Source organism: Panthera pardus, unplaced genomic scaffold (genome assembly GCF_024362965.1).
Source record: "Panthera pardus isolate Hobbes unplaced genomic scaffold, ASM2436296v1 HiC_scaffold_6, whole genome shotgun sequence".
NCBI lineage: Eukaryota > Metazoa > Chordata > Mammalia > Carnivora > Felidae > Panthera > Panthera pardus.
The window spans coordinates 16640838-16666105 of NW_026526991.1; the positions used below are offsets into that span (position 1 = coordinate 16640838).

General features: G+C 46.4%; 1 pseudogene; it reads left to right on the forward strand.

The window, feature by feature from the left end:
- Positions 1-23793, forward strand: part of LOC109265225 (zinc-regulated GTPase metalloprotein activator 1B-like) — an 87381-nt pseudogene extending 63588 nt beyond the window's left edge.
- Positions 23794-25268: the final 1475 nt, after the last annotated feature.

The window sequence follows — 25268 nt, forward strand, 5'->3', positions numbered from 1 at the left end:
CTGAAGAGAAGCTTTCCCGAGATACAAAAAGTGCTCTGTTCCCTACCGTTTGGTTGCAAACTCTGCCAGACCCAGGGCTTGGGTGGCTTACCCCACCCCTTCCACAGTTTAATAAATGTGTCCTCTGATGAGCCTGCCAGCCCCCTACTCAGCTCCCTCACTCTCCCGCCACCAGGACTCCTTAAGAGCTGTGTTGTTGACATTTATCTCTGGGCCACTCAATGACATGATTATAGGAGAAACAGAGGAAACACATTTGTAATAAATCCTAAACCAAAGAAGAGAAGTCATTAAAAAGTTGGGCTTCTCCCCAGTGCCCTTGGCAGACGGAAGCCAAGAGAAAGAGATATGTGCTTATTGGTTTAAGTACTTTAATTTGCTCCCACTCTTTCTCCTTGTGATGGGTTGACTGTGCACCCTCCCCAAACTCATATGTTAAAACCTAGCCCCCAATGTGATGGTATTCGGAAGTGAGGTCTTTGAGACCTTATTAGGTCATGAGGGTGGAGCTTCACGAATAGGATTAGTACCCTCATGAGAAGGAAAGTGAGAGAGATGGTCTCTCCCTCAGCCACGTGAGGGCACAACGGCAGGTCGTCCGCCACCAGACACCAAACCTGCCAGCACCTCCATCTTGGACTTCTCAGCCCCAGAACCGTGAGAAACAAATGTGTGCTGTTTAAGCACCCATTCTATGTATTATAACAGCCTGAACTAAAACACTCTCCAACTCAGCCTGCAAGCCTGTGAGCAGAGACTGCCTCCTCCTCCCAGACTCCCAGGACTTCCTTTATGCAGCCTCTATCTGAAAGACTCCAAGGCAACAGAATTTTGAGGCAAGGTGCAGGGGATTGAAAAATGAAGACAATCTGAAAGGAAAGGCTGCAGCAAAGGTGTTACATAGCTTCCAGGTGCCAATTAACAGGGCTGTACACCAATAATTATCTTATCTCCCCAACAGGATGTTCACTCTGAGAGAACAAGAACCCATGCACTGTCTCATTCCCTATAAAAAACCCCAGTGCGCAGATCAGTGTCCAGCACATAGGAGTTGCTCAAGAACTGTTTGTTCCACAAACAAGTTAATGCATCTCTTTCAGTCTCTATGGCAAACCTGTGAGGAATTTTTGTACAGATTTGACAGATGAGAAGACTGAGGCTCTAAGAGGTCAAATAACCTGTCCCTTGCAGGTTAACCTGCAAACCTTGAGCACAGATCTGAATCTACACACAGGGAGAGGAGGTACAGATGGTTGTCAATAAAATGACAGGCACTGGATCAAACAGGAAGCTCATCTCCAAAATGCTCAGAAGAGCACTTTGAGCTTGCCTTGTCTGTTATATTCTATTGTATTATAATAGAGGTATATTGTATCATATCCTATCACATCATATATTCTACATTATTCACAGTAACATGAATCACTCCCTTTTTTATTGTGCCATTACACATGAGATGTTGCACAATTATGGCATTTATTACACTTCATTACAGTTATTTTCTAGCATCTCATTAGATTTTGAAACCCTTGAAGGCATCTCCAGCACCTACCAAAGGCTTCACAAATGTTTGTCACAGAAATGGATGGATGGAGGAATGAGTTTGCACGATACCTTGCATTTCAAAAATACTTTCATTTATGTTATCTCATGTAATCTGCATGTGACTGCGTGAATTATTACTCTTAACATCAAGTACACAAATTTTACTTGGAAATGTAATGCTCTTTTGTGGAAAAAAAAATGCTTTGAGACGCTTGACGTAGGTGAGAGTCTTGAAGGCAGAGGTGTTGACCCCCAACAAAAGAGAAGGGAGAGCATCTTGACCTTGGGTATGAGAAAAGGGAATGAGTGAAGAGAGGAGTAACTAGAGAAAAGAGAGGGAAGACAACAGAGAGAGAAGGACTAGGTCTGGGGGAAGCAAAGAGGTCCTCGTGGTGTGGTGGGTGGCTGAAGGTCATCTTAGAGGCAATCTGAGGCCAACTACCATTTTGGAAGTTGATCAAATTCTGCTGTGGCTACCCTTCATCTCTCTTTTCCGTGAAAAAACAAAGACCAAACCCAAAACAAAAGACAAAAAAGCAAGACATTTTGGTCGATTCTACCAATCTTATTGTTGCTACTTTGTAAGGGGGTTTTTTTGGAACTCTCGGAAGAGATCCAACTTCATGTTGATTAATGTGGAACAGAACAGAGTCAGCATGTGAGGAAGCTGGGCCCAGAATTCAGACATTCAGGAGATTTTGTGGGGCTGTGGAAGGACACGGTAGAGCTTTAAGCCTCCTTTTCTACTATTTCACTGACAGGGTGGTCCCAGTTTCCACCTGGGCTTATGCTGTGAGGAAACTGAGGCCCTGAGAGGTTAAGTGCTTTGCCCAAGGTCAAAGAAGTAGCAGTTAGTGGAAATAGAATCTAATTAAATTCAGGATACTTAGCCTTAAATCCCTTGCTTCTCTTCTATCTTGATGCTACTGCACAAAGATTGCTGTCACCCTTGACAAGGTGGAAGTTGGGGCTGGTGCTACTTTTGAGGAGCTCGTCTTTTAGATGGCATGAGACAGAGCACATGATTGGTTCCCTGTCTCCCTCACATTGGTAAACACAGTCGTAGTTTGCCTGACCATTATGGCCAGGCCCTGGAGGACAGCTGGAAAGTTCCAAACTCATCACTCCCTCCTTCCCTTGGGACCAGAGGTGTGCCTCCCCCAAGACTTCCAATTCTAGCTCTAACCTCACAGAGATGGGAAGAAGGGGGTGCAGGAGGACTTAACCCCCCACTGGCTGTGCTGGCCAGTGGAGCAAACTCAACAAGCAGAGGCCCCCATTACATCTGTCAGAGGCCCTCACACACACACATGGGCTTATAAGAAGCAGACCTCTGCGAGGACAGCCTGGGTCAGTGTGGTAGAAAGTTCCCCCACCTATCTGCCTGCCTCTCAACACCCTGACCTCACACCAGACAAAGCACAGGCCATGTTCCAGGAGTTATCAAGCCACTGCAAGCCCCACCTGCCCTCTGCCTGGCCTACGCATTGCCATGGTCACAGCCATGCTGGCTAGACCGCAGGAGGCCTGAGAGGCTGAAACTTGGCCCAAATTCCAATAGTGTCTTCTGAATACTCCTCTGGCCCCAGCAGTGCACACTGTAGGTGCAGGGCTCAGCACTTTCTTTGAAAGACTGTTTGGTGAATGAATCCATCCAGCTCCAACATGGAGTGATGTGAGGACTCTTCATCCCTCCCATCTGGTTCCTTCTGGGGGTTCTGATGGAGAATCTGTCCTCTGCTTATCTGCTAGCTCCTGGTGGTTGTGGGCAATCCTTGGTACTCCTGAGCTGGTAGATGTGTCCCTCCACTTTCTGTCTCCATCTTCATATGGCATTCTCCCCTGTGGGTCTCTATGTCTGTGTGTCTAAGTTTTAGCTTCTTACAAGGACACTACGCATAACGGATTTAAGATCCACCTAATCTAATATGACCTCAACTTGGTCACATCTGCAAAGACCTCATTCCAAATAACGTCACATTCACAATTTCTGGGTGGATGTGAGTTTGGGATGGGGCACTATTCAACCTAGTACAGGGGGGATTTTTTTTAATACTTATGACTAATCTTCCTCCCATCCCCAGGAGAGAACTTTTAATCTAAAACAGTGGTGTCCAGGACTAGCTTCATGATTTCTAGGACCAGTTTCACCTAGGAACTTGTTAGAAATGCTAGTTATCAGGCCTCCAGAATCAGAAACTCTGGGATGGGGCCCAGTGATCTGTGTTTTAACAAGTCCCACAGAAAATTCTGATGCCCATTCAAGTTTAAGAACCTTTGCTCCACAAGCAGAGCAAAGTGTGTACAATAGGGGCGATCTTCCCTTTGGGTTGAATTGTCCATTCATTCCAGAAACACTTAAAAGATGGTGAGCTAGCTGCTGGAGACACAGCCACGTTCAAATCACAGTCTCTATGCACGAGGAACTTACACGGTGACAGTGACATTGGCACACGAGACTGGATAACTGACAGGTACCAGGTTGAACCATATACAATGGTGACTCACAAAACTGGCACTTTCACATGGTTCATCCTAAGGGGAAAAAAAAAGCACAAAGTTCCATAATGTGCCATGGAAGTCTCCCAGCATACATGCTCACACGTCCTGACTGGAGAAATGACTCCTCAAAGACCAAGTGAGTGGTGAAGGGAGGGAACTGTGGATACAAATGCTCTGAGTTGTGCAAGCTGGGTGGGGCTGGGGGGCCACAGGCCAGGGCTTCCACAGGGTCTGTTCAGTCCAGACTGCCCCAGCTCCTGCTTTGGCTACTCTACTACAGTCACCTCGGTCTCAACTACGTGAAGCTGCATCTAGATATAGGCACCAAGAAATCATCAAACCCCCCACGCATGTTCCAGCTGGTGTTCTGATGCCTACTCTTAATCTGTGAGGACAGGGCTGATTTCTCTGTCGCACAGGTAGGCACAGTGTCTGGGCCCACCATACCTTCAGGGACCAAGAAAAATGTTTTTTATTTTTTAAAATTCAAAGGAAAAATATCTGAACTTTTAAGATTGAATAAACTGTTTTAATTTTTTTTCTTACATCAGAAAAAAAATGAAATACTTAGGGTTCTTGAAAATCCATTACATTGTTTTCATATGTTTTTATGAAGGAAGATGCTCAACAAAACAAGAATGTGAGAGACTCACAGACATCATAACGTGGCCCTGAGTGAGGAGACTTCACAATAGTGATGGTTAGAAGCCATGTCCCTTAGATCAGCTGCTGAGATTTTGAGAAAGCTGAGCAAAGGGTTGGAGGCCTCAGGAGGTTCCCTCCTCCAGAAATTTCCTAGAGTTTCCACCACCTAAGTATTCCAGCCCAGCCTCTCCTGGGGGCTCCTGGGATTCTTTCTCCACTGGAAATGGAGGGCACAACCTTCCAAGAAAGGCACAGATAGGAGCAGAAAGAAGAGATCTAGAAACCCCAGGGGATTCTCAGACACAGGGCCAGCCTCAGTTTATTGTTCAGATCAAATGAAATATCAGTAATTCACAGGTCCAGAAATGAAGGTCTGAGGGAGGAAGAATGCAGAGTATAAGCTACAGTCAAAAACCTGGGAAGAAAATAGGAGTAAAGGCAAGCCTACCCCTAGGTGAGGGTCACTTGGCTTGGTAGAAGACCACTGGATCCAAGGAGGGGCATGACAGTGGGCGGGCCAGGGGGAGCACAGAAATGAAAAGGACAAAGCAGATCAGGTAGGGAGAAAGGGGGAAGGCATCAGGGTCTCTGCCTGTGCCCGTAAGGACTCCAGCCAGGCCTGCAGACCAAAGACCACCATGTAGGTCAGCATCTGACATCAACTGGACAGAGGAGCCACCTTAGCTATTTATGTTCCTGTGGTTCCTGCACATTGTCCATTGGTCATCCAGAAGAAAGTCACCTGCCTATGACCTGAGATTTATCTGAGCCCCATCAAAGTTTTCTTGAAGCATACCCCCATTTTTCTCAATGACCCAGGATGCTTATAAACCCCACTGAAGCCAAGGATAGCTGGGAGGGAAAGCCCCCAGAAACTAGCCTTAGGAAAAATTAGGCAATGAGAAAACATACTTCTGTAAAAAAAAAAAAAAAAAAAAAAAAAAAAAAAAAATAGCATATGCCCAAAATGAGTACAGTCTTCTTATCCATTACAGTTAAAAGTTTGGTAACCACAGTGAGAAGATCAAATATTCAGTTCTCCTTGAGCCATTATGTCTTGTTATCACTCCATCACCCACTGAGCATGCCCACAATGCACATGTGTGTATACCATGCACATACGACATGAAGGCCAGTCGGTCGGTGTCGCTCAAGGAAGCTTGGTTCTCTCAGCTGCTCCTAAATCCTTGCCTTTTACAACCATTCAGTTAACCAAACAGGTTTGGATGCCTGCTGAGTACCTGGCACTGACCCAGTTGTTAAGGCCAGTTGCTGAGATAAGCAGACTCCAGCCCTGTCCTCAGGGGTGGGGAGGCCACAGGCATCGTCCCAGAGCCCACTGTTCTCTACCAACAGCCATGCTTTGGAAGCTGACTCTGAGTGAGGCTTACACCAAGTGCCTGACACATGTCATAGGTCACCTGATCTATGACATCCCTGCTGGAAAGGGCTGTCTATCTTTAAAGGAGAAACCAAGCCTCAGAGAGGCTCAAGATGGAGGCACCGGACAAGGACAAACTCATGGAGAAGTGGCTGTATCTTGTTCTTGCTAGATGAGACTCAAAGAATTAAAAGGTCATTTTTCTCCTTTTCTGAGCAAATAGCCAAGGGGAAAATCTAAAATAATTTCCCTGTTTGTTTGTTTTGTTTGAAAAAGGGCTTAAAGAGATGAGGTAATTTCAGTGCCTGAAGAAGACAGAGGGGAGGTGGCTCAGCATGAGGTGCTCTGTGTCTCCCCTGAGGTGGGGGAAGGGCAGTGGTTTGAGAGCCTCTGAGGGTTGAGATCTGCAGCACTGGATGGGATGAGTGGTGACTGAGGGGTGTGCTAGGGAAAATGTGAGGAAAACATGAGACACCCCGCCCCACAACTGACCAGGCTTGGGAGGGAGGGAGTTGGGAGGCTTCCTTCAAAATGGTGCTCGTGGACCATGAGCAAGGATTTTCTCCATAGTGGACCCATCGCTAGAAATTCCCAGGGCTTCCTTATATTCCCAAGAAAGAGAAGAAAAAACCCTCACCACCACTCCTCCAAAAAAGACAAAACTAAAATCGGGTTTCCCGGCAGCCCTGGCAGGTGCAGAACCAAGCCAGACTTCCTTGCTCTAGAAAAAATAAAGAAAACGTGACCGTGCTCACACCCAAGTGTCTTGGAGCAAATCCACACAGGTCCCAGCTGGTGAGCGGCGGTGCTGGGAATTTAACGTGCCCCATTCTCCCCCAAAAGAGCAAAGGGGCTTCTAGGGCCTCCACCCCAGCAGAGCATCTATTCCTTTCCGCTAAAAGCCTCATTTCTGGCTCCAGTTAGCGGAGGCCCGATGCAGCTGGCCCAAGTGCAATAATTAACTCAACTGCGCCTGAAAGATGATAACAATAATTTATATTTCTCCACCACCACCCCCATCCCCCCACGAGCTTTCCAAATTTTATGGCCATGACTCACCTCCGCTACTGCTGTGGGGCAGCTCGGAGGGAGCGGACGCGCTCGCAGCACACCGAATTTAGGCAGAACATGAAAGAAAAACACCCCGGCTAATTACAAGAGGATCGCTCCCTGTCACGCGCAGTCCAGCTGACTTCATGCCTGGGCGGCAGAAATGTGATAAAACTCCCAAGTTGGTCCTTATATTTTTCAGAGTCAGATTGCTCAGCCATGATCTCACAGTCGCGCGCCCCAGCCGGTGGCCCTGAGCCAGTCTTTGAAATATGACCTAAGAGGGGGCTGGTGACGGAGTGGCCATTTCTGGCTTGGTTTTTCTATGAGGTCTCTTCTTAGGCTGCCCAGAAAGGCCTCCCCACCAGCAGCTGCTTGCTTGACCCACCTGACAGCCCCATAGTGGCACCAATAGCTTCTAGAGACAGTCTACTCTTTCTCAACTGCTGCAGAAATTCCCACTGCACTAGCCATTTGGCACTTAGCCACACTTGCTCCTGTGTTGCTGTTCAACCCCATTCAATCAGCAAATGTCTACTTGGAGGCACGAGAACATCGTGCCTGAGAATGCAGCATTTGGATTAAGAACGTGGGTTTGTATTCCACATCTCGCCATTGCTAGCTGCGGGAACTTGGGCAGGGAATTTAACCTAAGCCTCGTTTCCTCATTTGTCACTGGGAGGAAATCTCACGTATCCCCTGCGGGCTGTGCTACAGGGATCGGCGCCCGACAGCGGTGAAGGTGACAAATTGCAGATTACACCCCACCACCAACAATGGCCATCTTCCCAGTGGGGTGGACGCCCGTATAAGAAACCTTCCAATTTCAGAGAGACTGGCATGCTCTGGTTTGGTGGTCCAGGTGATTGATGGTTTCTGATGGTTCCAAGCTTTGGGATCCTGGAATTGCTTTCGGAAGCCTGGTGATTCGTAGCTATCTGTGTGTGACCCAAACATTTCATGAGGATAATTTCAGAAACACAGGAGTGGATCCTGGCACCAGTTCATACTCTCAAAATATATAATGTTCCTTCAGAAGTTAATATAGAAAGCTCTGTAACCTAGCTTCCCAGGTTCACCCAGTTCACCCTGATGAGTTGTAAGAGTGCACGGGGGTTCCTGGTGTGGGAGACGAAGTGAACGCTGGGTTTGGAGCCAGGAGCTCTGGTTCAAGTCCCAGCTCTGCCACTTTCTGGCCCTGTGATCTTCGGGAAGTCGCTCACCTTCCCTGAGTCCGTGTTTCTTTATCTGTCTACAAGCTTATCAAAGTTTATCTTCCACAGCACATGTGGAGATCAAGTGTAAAAATGGAAGAAAAAGCATACTATGTTCATTCCAAGTGTGAGAAACAACATGGCCAATAGTACCTACTCCTCTGCGGATCTCAATTTAAATCAACCATTGTGTGTTATCACTGAATTAAAAACTCCAAAAAGAAGCATTTTAGGGCTCTACCCCCAAGATTCTCTCAGACAGCATAAGAAACTTAACCCAGAAACATCTAGGCCCCACTAAGTCACCTCATAAAAAAAAATGGCCTTGAGCTAGCCAGAAACGACACTCAATGCCTTTCACGGGTACCAAACCCTCCCTACAATTTCTGCAAGTTGCTGATAGGTAAGCTCTTCCTGCTACTTTGGCCCACCCACTCCTCGGTCACCCAGGATGCCATGGGTCCACGAGAGAGCACCCTGCCCAGTTCCACAGAAATGCCTCTTGCCTCTAGAATTTCATCTTGACTGAAGATTTGGAAAATCCTGGGTAGAGGAAACACTGTTTTCCACCACACTCTGGTTGCCCTTCCACATTCCCTCTGCTACAACCACAGTCATCTCCTCGTATTATATAAAGTGTCCTATCCACCTCAGCCCTCCCGGGCTCAGCATCTGCTGCTGAAGAGAAGGTACCAAGACATATTTTCAACACACAGGTTTTACCTGATAGGAATTCTCATGTCAGAATCTCAGCAGGTGACTCCCAGATCCGGTGGAGTATGGAGGCACCAGCCTGGGAACAGGGATCTGGGTGGGAATAGGAACGGCACCCACTCCAGCCTCCTTGGGACCACCTAGCTTAAGAAAAGGAAATCTCTATGGGGTAGCACCTGGATCTACTAAGGTTTGCAACTGGGTTTAGAGTCGGGGTCTCAGCAAACAATTCAGGGTTGCTTTGCCTTGTTTTGTTCTGTAAACATTTATTTCCATAGAGACCTATCGTGGAGGGGTTCGAGTCCAAATGAACCCCGGACCTGACACTATCCTACCTTCATCCCCATCTGCAACACCATCAGCAGCACCTCATTTTGACATCCCTTCTCTGAGAGAGAATCCTAAAAAAGACAAAGACAAAAGAACCACGCGCTCCCCGCTGTCCATGAAATCAGCATTCCTAAGGCTTGAGTAGAAACGGTACACCCTTGACAGGCATTCCTCAGGAAGCCCTCTCCAGAACAGGCTCTATGCATGGGGCATGTGGAGACCTGACTACGAGGGGAAAAAAAAAGTAAAAAGCACCAAAAAATTTTCATTTAGGGAGGTTGATTTTTAAATGGAAAATTCTTAACCTTTTGGCTAAACTACATAAATTGATTGCAAATGCCCCGTTCGGAAAGAAAAAAAAAAAAATCTGTGGAGAACCAGTACATATTTCTATCCCCAATATGCTGCTTCAGCCACCCTGTCAGGTCACATTGGACCAAATAAGGAGAAAAAGAAATACAACATCTTTGGAAAGAAAGCTGAGAAGGCAAGGGGGGCCCAGGGGGGGGAGAAAAAGGCTGAGGTAGAGGGAGAAAACTGGGGAAAATTGGAAGTGACAGAAGTTTCCAAAGAAAGAGATTAAGATAACAGAAGCCAATGCCAGGGCTGGCGTGACAGCGAATGAGGTAGCCAGGCTGATGAGCAGGAAACAGATCCCTGGTCCTCTCCTGGAGGGAAGATGTGCTGATAGAGGGCTATGGCTGCTCCAAGGATTAAAGATAAATCTCAAGGTGTGAAGAACTCGTGGGGAAAACAAGGTATCAGGGGCTCTGTTTCTGGAAATACCCAGTGGTGAGGGGGATATCTGGAAATGTGGTGGCCAGATGTGGTGGCCAAATTCCCACCAGGAGAGGGGAAGTTGAATGTCAGCCCCAGCCAGTGGGATTTCTACTTGGGCAGAGATGAGTGACCCCTCTCCCTTTGAGGGGTGGGAATCTGTCCACCTGCTCCTCTGGTCGGTGGTGTGGAGGCCCTGGCCATCGGGAAGGCCAGTGGGAGCAGAGCCGCTGGCAATCTAGAATAAAATCGAAGACCAAGTGAAGGGGAGGACCATGGCCAAGTGGACAAGCAGACATCTGGGGCTCTCTGCCCAGCACACCCTGACATGGGGTCCCTGGGACACCAGGACTGGCTCCAGAGCTCACCTGCCGGGCACTTCCTGGACTGGCTGGGCAGAACATCCAGGTGAAAAGTCATAGGGCCAACCCCCACCTGAGTTAGGAGGAAGACTGCTGGATCTAGAGCACCTCACGGATTGTTCCATGCTGGCCAAGCTTCTCAACCTGTTTCCCTCAAATTTCATCTCCTTCATTCATTCCTTCATTCCTTCATTCCCTTCATTCATTCTACATACAGAGCAGACCCTGCTTCAGATTTCAGGCTCCAGAGCCAGGTAAAACTGGATTTTCCCACAGTTCTCCTTGCTAGCTCTGTGCCCTTGGACAGTCACACCACCTCTCCGTCTCTGTTCTCTCCTCTGTTGCAGGGAGATAATAAAAAAATATCTCAACGAGTCGTTGCGAGGATTAGATGAGATAAAGTATTCTGCCCAAAGCCCGAAGAGGGTAAATGCTTAGTAAACTGGAACTTTTGTCATAATAATAATAATTATTCTTCTTCTTTCTGTTAACTATTTCATTCATGTAGGAGTTGGGAGTGTGTCTTCCTCACTAACGATGATTCTTTCCATGTAGGAAAGATCCTACTTCCCTCTTTTTCTCTCTGTCCCCTCATTCACTGACCCTCCAGGAGGAGAAAGTGATATTTTTATTCTGGCGAGTTTGGAAAGAGAAATCAGACAGACACCTGACACACCCCAGCTCCTTTCTTTTCTCTCTTTTCACTCTTGGGAGTGAGCCTGTCTGCAGAGAACATGTTCCTCATGGCCTTCTGTACAGGACATCTCACAAGGGACCGTCCAGAGCTGCAATGACCAAGGAAGGTGAGGTTGAGGACTCGGTAGCAAAAAATGCACCAATCCACAAATACAAGCTACATTTCACACTTAATCGGTAACAAAGATGGTAGCCTAGCTCTGTCTCCAAGTCTTTTGTTTTCCTTCTTCATCAGTCCATAACTGGTGAAAAAGAGAGGTGCTAATTATGGGGTGTCCCTCAAATCCCAATAATTATAAGTAATTATGTGCATATACGTAGCTGAGATTTGGCCCCACCAGTCCAACAAAACAGTTCAAAGGAAGCATTGAATTCAAATCTATAGACTTTTTTCTTCCCTGGAATCCCACCGGCACCCCCATCAACATTCCAGAGATTCGATGATCCTGTGACTTGCAACAGAAATTTACAGTTTCATTATAGAAAAGACCCAAAGACCTTGCCCATTTACCCTTCTCAACCCACTTCCCCGCCCCCTCCCCCGCCCCCGCCTCGCCTTGGAGCCAAGGTTAGCAGTTTTCGTTACCATCGCTTGCTTTTTTGTTTAGATCAGCCTTCCCTGCTGAATTCCAGATCCGTATCCAGGCCCTGGTGCAGGAAAGGACTTCTTTTATGTGGTTTTTCTTTTTATGGGCTTCTAGGGCTGAGCTACCTTTGGTAAACTAAGAGCGCCTTTGACCCCCTGGCGATCACGAGGGTTTCGTTTGTGTAGGCTGACTCTTGTTTGGGAACAGTGATTGCAAGCAGAGAGACGCTGAGATGAGGGGGACCAGAGCATTCCAGCTCAATAAATCCATCCCCTTTTAATTGTGTCCCTGTCAGTCAACATTCTTCCAGAGACTGGAGGGCAAGAGGCTTGTTAGCAGAGTGATCCCTCACCCCTCTTTGTGTGCTGATTGTCAATCAGATTAAGCTACCGCTAGGAGAGGCTGTTGCAGGGGCTACGGTGTGTGTTCCCATCATAAGAAAGAAACCACATGGAACATCGGTATCTGTGGCTCCAACTGGCAGCTTCTGAAAAATTTCAACCTGGGTTTCAATCTCTGTGCAAACAACTAAATTCTTAACTCCAGTTGGTGTTGGATAATCTGAATTGCCTTTATGGTAAAAAAATTATTAAATCATTGGCTGCATTTTCCAAGTAGCCTCCAAAGACCATTAGACAATAAAGCGTCTGACAATTGCACTTCTCTTTCCTCATGTAAGAGCTGTTCCTGCCTCTCTTGTTCTTCTGGCAACATGCTGTCAATAGGTTCACACCCACAAGATGAATGAAGAGCTTCGTCATGTTATTAGTCTTAACCAAATAACTCACAACAGCTAAAGATTTCAGGATACTCAACAGTGTCTGGTCTGTTGTTTTGTTTTGTTTCTCAGATTTCAACGTGCATGGGAATCACTTGAGAGTCTTGTGAAAATGTGGATTCTTATTTCAGGAGTTCTGGGGAGGACCCCAAAAGTCTTTTTAACAAGCTCCCAGATGATGCTGATGCTGCTGGTCTGGGGACTAGACACTGAGTAGTAAGGATCTAGACTTAATTCACACACTCATCTGGATTATGTTCAAGATTATTAACATTATCTCCTTAATCAAGGCTCTGTAGTCTTGCAGACTTGGACAAGATATTTAAACTTGATGATGAGCCCACTTTCCCTATCAGCATCTCAGGATATTATGCTTGAAAGTACTGAACAGTTCCTAGCCCTGAGTATGCATTTGATAAATGGTACCATCTATCAACATCAGCATCCATATGAGGACTGGGCAAAGTAAAGCCCACAGCCAAATCTGTCCTGCTGCTAGTGTTTGAAAATAGTTTCATCAGAACACAGCCACACTCATGTGCTTTTGCACTACAACAGAAATCTTGAGAAGTCGCAACGGACACCATGCAGAACACAAAGCCCAACATATTTACTATGGGACCCTTCCATTTACTATGGAAAAGTTTGCCAACCTCTGATCCATCTCATTTTATTCAAAAATAAAAATTTACTGAGCACCTGTTACGTATCAGGTAGCAGGCTGCACCATGGCAATAATAAAAAGTTTCTTCCTCTGAAAGATCTCACTGTAATGAAGTAAATATTTCATTAATCCCTGTGATCTCCCCACACACACTTACCTCCCGTCTTATTAACCCAAAGCTCCAGATCATGGGGGCACCTGGGTGGCTCAACCGGTTAAGCGCCTGACTCTTGATTTTCAGCTCAGGTCATGATCTCCTGGTTCCTGAGTTCGAGCCCCACTACAGGCTCTGTGCTGACAACTGACAGTCCTCAAGTTTGACATAATAATGATAATAAAAATAAAACCAATAGCTAATGTTTACTGAGGGCTAATTATAGGCACTATGTGGAGAGCATGACCACAATCAATCACCAGCTATGAGGTAGGTAACCTCTGTTTTCTGCATGCACACACATAAAGGGTGCCTTCAAAAGGCATTGTCTCACAGTGAATAAGCTCCACAGTCAGGATTCAAACCTAGTTCTGCTGACACCAGGACCCACAAAACAGTCCTATACTGTGAATATCAGACAGTGAGTGGGCTTTCAATAAACATTTGAGTTACTCTTACAAATGGCACATATCATCCCAACACCAAGCAACAAACCATTTATCAGCATTAGCATCACACTCGGATCAGCAAAATTTCCCAGGCCCTTGGTTTGCCAGCAACAGATGAATCGATCACAATGTTCTTTTGACATCTGCTCCCAAACCAGAACAAACCAGAAACTAAAGGAGAGGACAGCCGAAGCTACTCAGTAGGGTGTGTGGCCTAAGGTGAAAAGCGGGCAGAGACTTTGGGTTCTGATCCTGGTGAATAAACATGCTTCCACCTAAAGCCTGGGCCTTGCCTCTGTAAACACGCAATTAATGGTAGCTGTGAGGGTTATATACAAGGTTGCATGATGACAAGTGGCAAAGCCGAAGAGAATGGAATTAAAACCTCAGGCAAATTCTCTCTTGGGACCCTGGTTCCTCTGCTGTACAATGAGGTCTATGGCAGGGCCAATTTTGCAGCTCATTGTGGTGATTAACTGACACAGGGGATGTCACATGTATGGCAGGGACAGTACGACCATGTAAGCCCACAGTAAGTGCCATTTATTATTCTGTTCATGACCCCAGCACTGCCTCTAGCTGGTAGGCCAGCACCAAATGTTACTTCAACTCCCCCTTCATTTCCCCAATGGAAACCTGACCGGAGACATAGACAATAAGTTCTTCCCATCACAAATCAAGCCTTTAAATCTTTTTAATGAATTTTTTGCTTTAGGTCTGATTTTATGGCAAGAGAAAGTAGGTTTCCTCTAAGGGACAATAAATCAAAAATATGTTGTTGCATGTAACACAAATGCTTGACTCACCTCTTCCTCCATTGACTTACATTCTCACTTAAACATGCTTTACTTTCATTGCTGGTTGATCTTTATTCCATCAGCAAATCTTTACTGAGCACCCACTATGTGTCTAGCACTGTTCTCCATGCTACAGATGCACAATCAAACAAAGCAAACAGCAGGCTACACCCACAGAGTTGATGTCCTTACAGGAAAGACAGACAACAAACATGTGAACAAGTAAATAAATCACACAGCTTCTCCTTGTGGTTAGCGCTCTCAGAAAAATAAAGCAGGTTTGTGCAATAGCAGCTGGGGGAAGGGGGGGGCGGTTAGATTGTGTGGTCATGGAGACTCTGAATCATGGGGAGAAGCAGAACATGGAAAGATAGGAAACAGCCCTTCAGGCCAGCAGAATGGCCAGAGTAAAGCCCATGGGGTGGGGAAGAACTCGGTCTGTCCCAGAAACACACAGGTGAGATGGGAGAGCAGAGGTGGACTAGGAGTGAGAGACAGGGACGCGGTCTCAGAGGACCACTGGGGCTACGGGAAGGAGTGCCACTCTTGCTCCAAGTGTAACGAGAAGCCCCTTGAGGATTTTAAAGTAGGAGAGGGCTGTGCCCTGATTTTGCTTTTAGAGCAATCCCTTTGGTTCTATGCAGAAACAGTTTGTTCTGTTTTCTAAATCTGCGATCATTTGCCCTTGAGGAGTTCACGGCTGAGTGGGCAAGAGCTAAGTTCATTGAAAAGAAGCAAGCACAGGGCACCATGGATGCATGGAGAGGAGGATCCTAACCCAGTCTAGGGTAGAATAAGACTAAGAACACCTGTGGAGGAGATCTCAGATGAGCCAAAGAACAGTGAAGAGGAGGCAGACAAAGCGGAGGGAAGGCATTCCAAGCAAAGGGGTCAGCCTAAGCAAAGGTCGGGAAGTGAGAACAGCTTAGCAGGTGTGGGACGTGAAAGGCAAGTCCGTGTTGCTGAAACGTGAAGTTCATGGCATGGAGGGGTGATAATATTTTCCAAACAAAAACTCAGGATATATGGCCCCAATGAGGTGGAATGTTCCAAATCAGGAATGTCTCAGAAAATACCAATGATGATGTCACCAAAATACTGGGTAATTAGGGCCCAATCTACCACCTGCATCTTCTACATACTCCTGTCCCCACGTGCCCCTCGACTCCTTACTCAAAACCACCAGAAACAAAACTCACCGTGCAAGGTTCTTAGAGACCTCTCACATTTACCCTAGTAGTATTTATAACCGTGAAAAAAAAAAAAAAAGTGAAAATAAATAAATAAATAAATAATAAATCGTTCAATAGGAGAATGGTTAAATCAATTGTGGTACATTCAAATACACTATGCCATCCTATTAGACTTTATTTCACAATAATATTATGAGAAAATATTCACAACCTAAAATTATTTTCAGTAAAGCAAGTATATTCTGTATATTCAGAGTGACTTCTATTTAAAAAAAAAAAAAAATAAGTCTTCATATATCTGGTAATGTCATCATAGAATATGATCACAGAAAAAGTAAATACAAATAAGTAACAAGTAAATAGAATGTCATCATAAAACAAGTAAATAAAAATAAATTGTTAAGTTCTCTTGTTTTGTTTTGTTTTTTTAGTCCTACACTCATGCATAGTCTGATTGATATTTCCACAGTGCAAGTCTTATCTGGACTGCCTAAAACCCTTCAGGGTCCAAATTCTTTTATCATGGAGCCCAAAGGCCAATATCAGGTAGCCCCCCTCCAAACCCTGCCCCTACTTGTCACTTCTCACCTTCAGACCTTTGCACATGCCGTCCCTTCTGAAATACTCTTCTCCATTTCCTTTGCCTGTTTGACTAGCTCTGCTCATCCTCAAGATGCAACTTAGATGTTACTAACTGTAGGCAGCCCTTCTGACCACCACCATGACCAACATCCCTCCTATATGCTCCCATCACACCCTGCGCTTTCCCCAGAGCACTTCTCACATTGTATTGTAATTGTTGGCCTATTCATTCCTATGCTTCACTGGAACATAACCTCCATGATGGCCGAAACCATGTCAGTCTTATACATAGAAAAAAAAAATCTGTATTAGTTATTTCTTGCTGTATATCAAATTACTCCAAGGTGTGGTAGCCTAAAACAACATTTATTATCTATCTCACACAGTTTCTAAGCATCAGGAAACCAGGAATATGTTAACTATACCATTCCAGCTCAGAGTCTCTCATGAGGTTGTCATCCAGATGTTGGTGTGGACTGCAGTCATCTGAAGGCTTGACTGGGGCTGGAGAATCCACTTCCAAGATGGTTCACTCATGTGGCTGTTGGCAGGAGGCCTCAGATTTTCTACATGCATGTCTTCTTTAGGTTGCTTGAATTTCTTCATGACATGGCAGCTAGCTTCTCCCAGGGAGAGCAAATATAGAGAGAAAGCAGAGACATAATAGAGATTCAACATCTGTTTCAATCTCCATTTTATATATAAGAAAACCCAGAGAATTCAGGTACTGTGTCCAGGGTCACACAGCTGGTTAGTGTCAGAGGCAAGATTTGAGCCAGGCAGCCTGGCTCCAGAATGCTTGCTCTTAACCATTGTGTTATACTGGCTCTCTAGGCCAATTAGTACACATTTGCTGGATAAGGGAAACTATCTGCTAGGAGCCATGTAATATATGTTTCCCTAGATTAGCTCATTTTGGTTCATCCCTACTATGTGCCAAGCATTGTGCTAGACACTTCAGGAGACATTTCAATCATGCACACATCACCCCCAAGAAAAATCCCAAGATTCCAGGGCATCCATAGTTTGAAAGGAGAAGGGCAGCCAAAATCCTTTGGCCTCAGAAAGCTGGTCTCCTGATTCAGCTTCATGGGAAGGGCCAGGTTTCTCCAGGGAGATCGCCTGAACAAAATTATCTCAGGCCCTTTGGGCCAGCAGCTCAGGATCACCACTGCTGACTAAGGCAGCCTGCTTACCCCTTACCACCTCCACCCCAGGAGAGGAGGCTGGGACCTGGGTTTACAGGGTAAGGCTGACAGCTGCAGTTTGGACCTGATGATTTCACTGAAGAACCATTCTACAGCTGCCTTCCCCAGGCTGAAAGAGATCTTGGAGGGAGACCGCTCAGCAGTGAAATCACCACCGTGGCACCACACACAATGGCACCCTTGTAGGATGTAGCTTGTGATCTCATGGGTCCAGAAACACTGAGCCAGAATCCCTGCCCCAGCCCAGCCCTATCCAGGTGCAGCCCAGTACAGCCTACAATGTCCATGAGCTGGTATTAATCTTTTCCTTTAAGCCCAAGCTTGGAATAGACAAGAAGAAACCAACAATATTCTCTGTAGAAAAATTTTTCAACTCTCTCAAGTTTAGTATCATAAGAGGAGAACTTTGAATGTTCTTTCACTGAATTACTCTTTGTCCTAATTTGAAGCTAGGGGTTCTTCACATTCCAATGCACCATACATAATAGAAGACAATTGTTTATTCTTTTATAAAACATTTTCCCCACCTTATACAGTGAGGATTTAGACACACACAATACAGTAAGATGACATGAATGATGTCAGTGTGAAAGAAGAGGAATCAAGATTAGAGCATTAAACGGAGCAAGAAATGAGGCAAATACAGAAAATGCATACTGTGGAGTCGTTTACACTCGGTATGCAGGGCTGTACTTTGGCTCTGAGATTCCTAGCAACCAAACAGAAGAAGGGAACCTAATCAAATATGCAAACCACGGTGCTCAAAACAATTTTGCCTATATATTTTACTTCAATAGATTTTTTTTTACAAATAATAGTGTTTGTGAGATTAAAACCAGAGCCAGTTGCTCAAGAAAAACACAGCTACCAGAAAGAAATTTATTCTAAGATTTATCATAAAGGGAATGTTAAATGAGGTAGTGAATAATATCCTTATAAAAATCTCTTGGTGCAAACCAACAGTATGACTTTAAAAATCAGAGGTTGGCAAGCTGTAGTCCATGAGCCAAATCTGGCCCTCGACCTGTTTTTGTAAATAAAGTTTTATTGGAACATATATATGCTCATTGGTTTGCATATTGTCTATAGCTATCTATAGCTTTGCACTACAAAGGCAGAGTTTAATACCTGCAACAGACTTTACAAAGCCAACACACTTTAAGGTGACCCCCCCACCATGAGTTACAACCTTGTATAATACCCTCCCCTTGAATATGAGTGGAACTGTGGTTTGTTTATAACCCACAGATTACCGCAAAAGTGATGCGATATCACTTTCTTGGTTGCATTACTTTAAAACTCTGTTTTAGCAGACTGGAGAGACTCTCCTACCAGCCTTGAAGAAGCAAGCTTGCAGTGACATGAGCTTCCTATGAAGAGGGCCATATGGCAGGGAACTACAGGTGGTCTTGGGAGCTGAGGCCTCAGTCCTATGACTGCAAGGAACTCAATCCTGCCAATAACCATGTGAACCCACTTGACTACAGCTTTATGAGATCCAAGCAGAGGATCCAGCTAAGCCATGCCCAGACCCGGCTGTACTGTGTGTCGTGTCCAACCGCCAAGTTTGTGATAAACTGCTCTTCAGCAGAGAAAACTAATACACCATACAGCTCGCCCAACCTAAAATACGTGGCCATTTACACAAACCGTCTGGCCCTTTACAGAAACATTTTTTGCTAATCCTTATACTACAATAGAATTCAGAAAAAAATTATTTTATGAGAAGTGTCTGGGGTTCTCAGAATACATCTTGAGAGAAGTAATAGGAATGTTTAGAAGCCCTATTCGGGGCCAGCATTGCCAGGGTAATTGACATTGACACACGGTGCAGCTAAGCAGGACCCAGCAAGGCAACTAAATCAAGTAGAGGACGTTGGTGGCAAGGAACAGAAGGTGACTGTGGCCAGTATACGCAGGAAAGGAATTTATCTGAAGTTTATCAGGTAAGTCATAGAGTCAGAGGAAACACTGGCAATCGTTCTCAAAAAAGGCAGCCACCAAGACAGCAGTAGGGGTCTAAATAGCAGAAATGACTCACTGCCTCAGCAGGCCTCTGCTACTGGCACAAAGGCACCCTACAGGTTGGGTTACATTTTGGGCTTCACGGAGTTCAAAATTCAAAGTCCCAGGAGAGAGAGAGAGAGGATTTGAGTGGCTGAGGAGGGACAGGTGCTTTGACTTCACTCTGCATGACTGCACAAGGGCAAGGAGAGATGCTTCTTTTTACAGGGAATCAGGATGTTCAAGCTAGAAACAGGGGAAAGTTGCTGAGCAGCCAGAGCTGGCCACAGCTGCTGACTGGCCTCCAGGCTCCCACTCCCTATCCACTCATACATCCCCCGGGAGGGTCTTCACTACATTTGTCCTTGGGAGTGACATCTACCTGTCTGGAGTATAAGCTGCATGGGGCAGAGACGGGGTTCTCCTTGTTCCCCATGGTAACAGCAGTACATAACAGGTTCCCAATACACAGTGGGTGCCCAAGAAAGATGGCAAGTGGATGAACGAAGAGATTAATGAATGAATGTTCAGACGCACTAATCTCTGAACCACTCCATCAAATCCTTATCTGGAAAGATCTATATCCATCCCCTACTCTCTCCTCTCCCCTCTTCAAGAAATGAGAAGAGCCTTACTTCTCTCTCCGTTAGGTCTTTCTCCACGGGCCTCCCTTTCCCCCAGGGACAGAGGTGTCCAGCAGACTCACTCTTTCTACAACTAGCCTCTGGTAAGTGCTATTTATTTAGGAAAATAAATACCCATGGTACAGATATGCTTGTGTTGTTCTCCTCCCTGTAAAGTGGTTGTGAAATACTGTAACATTGTTGCAGTCATTCATGCTGCCTCAAACAAGATGGCTTGAACTGGGGGGTGGGAGGGTGGATGAAGAGAGAAGGGGCTGCTACGAGGAGCTACTTCAGAGACTAATGGTTCTTGAGCCTCCAGAAAGTCAGGAGCCTTGCACTGGCCAAGAGTAAACAGAGAGAGCCTTGCTCAGTGAGGAACCAAGCCTCAGACAGAGGTACGGAAAGCAGCACCAAACTCAGCTCCATTATCCATGCATTCATGCGTGCATCCATTCATCATACATTTATTGAACACTTAGTATTTGCCGTGCACAATTCTAAGGTGCTGGGAATACAACAATGGAGTGGCTACTTAGACTCTCCGCTCACAGAGCTACAGGTCAACGGCAAGCACAGACAAGAGGCCAGACGGTTACAGCTGCAGGAGCACAGAAGCGGGGGATTTTGCTGGATGCGGGAAACCAGGGAAGGCTTCCTGGAAGATGTGACACCAAAGTTAGACCTAGAGGAAGAGTCTCAGTAAGCACAGACGTCCCATATCTCACAATAAACTAATGCAGGATAGGCTGTCAATGGCACACACACGTGCCATGCACACTCCCACCCCCCTCTCCTGCTCCCGGGGCAGACACAGTACATCAATCATGGCACTCTGCCACTGAGCCAAGGCATGGCCTCGGAATCCTTTTTAACACAGAACTGCAGGCAGCCACTACCAATCCCTCAGAAATGGCATGGGAGAGGGGTGCCTGGGTGGCTCGGTCAGTTAAGCGTCTGACTCTTGATCTCAGCTCAGGTCTTGATCTCACGGACATGAGTTCAAACCCTGCATTCGGCTTCATGCTGGGTGTGAAGTCTACTTTTAAAAAAATTCTTAAAAAGAAACAGAAGAAATGGCATGGGAGAGCCAACCCACAGGAGCCCTCACTTGGTGTAAGGGAGAGAGGGCTGGACCTAGGGTCAAAGGATCAAGACTGTAGGTGACCCTAGGGGGGCTGTGGCCCATGAAGGCTACAGAAAGGGGCTCCCCTGCAGAGCCAGGAGTAGAGAAGTCAAGGAGGATGGTAAATTCTGCCATCAGACAAGCAGGTTCAACATCAGCGCCTATGGTGAAGAGAGACAGAGATGAGGGAAGGGTAGCAAGACCAGATGATTGTCAGGATGTCAGGCTGTGGGTCAGGGCTCAGCGGGGAGGCTGTGACCAGCCAGAGGCGGGGGGTTCTGCCACAATCGTAGCTCTGGGGGGAAGGTGTGGGGTCAGCCCCACAGCATGAAGAAACCATGCCTGACAAGAGATCTAGCTCTACCACAAGTCAGCTGTGTGACCTTGAGCAAGTTACTTCCCCTCTCTGAGTCTCAGGTTCCTTACTCACATAATGATGGTAACCACTTACCTCATCAGGCTGCTCCAAGCACCCATCAAGACAAGATTTTAACTGCAAAAGCCTGCACGAACAGAAAGCTTGTCACACTGATTTACTAGCTGGGAAAGTTCCTTGACCTCTCAACGCCTCCATCAGCTCACCTTCAAAAAGAGGAGTGATAACACTCACTAACACTTATATTGCATTTTCTATGTGTCAGGTATTCAGGCATTTTTCTGAAGACTTTCCTGAGTTAATTCATGTGCTCCTTACACCAACCCTCAGAAATAGATGCTCGTATTGCCCATATGGCTCTGAGGCACAAAGACGGGAAGTAACTTGCTCAAGGTCACACAGATGGTAACAGGCAAGGTCAGGACTCACATGCAGTACTTGGGGCTCCAGAGCCTGCATTTACGACCACCCTATGGCATAAGCCTCTGTAGGGCTGTCGTGTGGCTCTAATGGATTAATGCACAGAAAGCACCTGAAACATCGCCTGGTCCCTGGTGAGCACTAAATAATCTTAGCTATTATTAGTATCACTAACCGGGAAGTCAAAGACATCCTTTATTTCGGGGACAGGTTGTCATCATGGGACTTTTGGCAGAGTTTCTGGAGGTGAGGTATTTTTGGAAGTTGGAAGCATTGAAGGAAGGTGAAGGAAGGTGAGGCTGGCCTTCCAAGAAAAGTGCCATCTTGCTCGGCAGGAGAAGGGAAACTGGAATCAGCCACTCATTCCTAAAATAGAGTAAGGGTCAAGGCTTAGTAGATTAGTTCTGACTCCACCAGCACATTAAAATCCCCTGTGGATGGATTTCTTTTAATGTTGAAGGCCAGACCCCATGCCTGACTTCTTGAATCTCCAGGGCTGATCTCCAGTATGGATTTTTTTTTTTTTTATTTCAAGCAATTATAATGTGTAGTAATGTGCTGATTGGAAAGGACAGTTATTTCAAAGTGCTTGAGGTCTGGAGCCTGAGCTTCATCTTTTCTCAGTCTATAAAGACAATCCACAATAAAGCCAAAATCAAGGTCTTTGGCCAAAATCCAACAACATTGTGGCCATTGGCACAGAATTGAAAGACGTACTAGCCACCCATCTATCTCCTCCATCAACAGAACCATGTGCTAAAACGGAAGACAAAAGACAAAGACGCTTCAGATGTTCTAGAATGCACTAGAATGTACTAGAAATGACAATGCTCTAGAAAGATGCACAAGAATGGATTGAAGTCTTCACAGCATGTGGTCCAGTGGCTTTTCTGTGCTTCTCCTCCACATCTGCCCTCCCTGCTCCAAACTGCAGCTGTTCTGTAAGCCAACAGCACACTTAGGCTGTGGGGCTGTCCACCTCCCAATAGCCAGTCACCACCTCAGTGGGGATGGCAAAGCCTGGACAGCCCAATGAGTCAGCCAAGCAGTAAGATGGGCTCTTATTTCCAAGCATGGACCCCCATTCTCAAGCAGGTGAGGAAATGGGCTCGAGCACAAGAGGTCAGGGCTGGTGCCTGGCCCAACTCACCCTGGGGCTTTATTTTCCATACAATTTCATTCAGTTCCAATATTTCCTATCACCACTTAGGCTTCCAACATCACAGTAAGGATACCAGAACCCTAGAACTCCACGATCCATGACCAGTTCTCTTGAGGTTCAAATCTGCTCCTGATCTCAGCTCCCACTGGTTGAGTCCTTTAGCCCTTTCAGGGGCTTTTTTTGGGGGGGTCTTTTTCAGGAGCCACTTTACATATTTCGAGTACAAAGCAAATTAAAGCTGGGTACTGGTTATAAAAGCATAGGAAGGCCGGAGAAGCAAAGGGGAGCAGAGAACTGTTACTTAGGGATGAGGAAGCTGCAGCTAACCCTGGACTGGAGTCACAACCCCACCAACAATGCCAGTGGCATCACCGCTGCCTGCGGTCAGTGGCCTCAGCAGCCCACTGCTGCTGCTCGAGGCCCTGCCAGGAGCAGACAGATGTGCGTCTCCTGACTCCTGGTTTCCCACCAATGGATCCTACTGGCAGACCCCAACAGGAAGCCAGCGGACTCTAGGAAAAGGAATTCTCAGGGTTCCAGTGCTCGTATACAGAGGAGACTATAGAAGGATCAGCTGGAAGCTGACAGCCAACAGACACACTGGAGAGCTGCCCGCATGGATGCTATATTTCAGCCGATAGATACTGCCCGTGTGGATGCTATCATTTCACCCATTTACAGATCAGATAACCGAGACTGAACTCACACAACGGATAGTGGCAAAACCAGGATTCAGACGCCGTTTTACCAGCGTCTGACTCTTGATTTCGACTCAGGTCATGATCTCATGCTTCATGACTTTAAGCCCCACATTGGGCTCCACACTGACAGCACAGAGCCAGCTTGGGATTCTCCCTCCCTCTCTCTTTGCCCCTCCCTTGCTCTCTCTCTCTTGCTCTCTCTCTCTCTCTCTCTCTGTGTGTGTGTGTGTGTGTGTGTATGTGTGTGTCTCTCAAAATAAATAAATAAACTTAAAACAACAACAACTCAGTTCTACCGGGCTCCAAAGCCAGTTTAGCCTCTATGCTGTCCCGCTTAGCCAAATCACATCTGCGTTAGGAATGAAGAGGTTTCTGGGCAATCACTAGAAGGTGAGTTTCTCAGAGTCAGGACATGTGCCCTACACATTGAACCAGTTAGCATTTGCTACATGAGAAATAACGTCAAAACTCAGAGGCTCAAAACATAAAGTTTTATTTTTGCTCAGGTGTCTAGAGGTGAGCTGAGTGGTCCCGCTGCTCTTGACGGAGCTTCCTGATGAGTCTGTGGTCAGCTGTGGTAACCGGAGGCCATGCTGCTGACCGAGGCTGGCCTTGCTCATGTGTTCTGGAATCAGCTGGCTGTTACCTGGTCTGGAATGGCTTTAGCTTGGACAGATGCACTCTTCTCCACTAGGAGACTGTGTGCACATGGCAAGGCCACCGTTCCAAGAAAGAGAACAGACCACCACGGTCACTCTGTAAAAGGCACAGGCACAGGGAGGTCATACTTGGGACCACAGAGGCAATGGCTCCCCCTGCCCCTGGAGCCTCTCCCAGCACCCCCACAGGGCCTGCCAGGCTGTCTCCTGAAGACAGAGACCTTGTCTACTTTACCCACTGCTCTAACAGGGACACATGTTGGGGCTGGATGTTTGAACGTGCCCCGCACTTGAAGCAAACAGCCAAGGGAAAGAAAGCGTGCTGTCCGTGCCTGCAGTGTCCCTCTCCTGGAACTAAGTCTCCCGGAGAACCAGGTGCAGGAGGGTGGTTAGCAGCTGCTTCTGTGGGATGATGATTTGAAAAATTCCTCAAACTTAATATCACCATGGACTCCAGGATCTGAAAAACTCTCCCCGGCCTCCGAGAGGAGAAAGTCTCTCACCGCACGCCTCCCTTTGTTGCTGGAGTGGTAATGTTTGGGGAGAGCAGAGCAGACGAAGCACGTCAC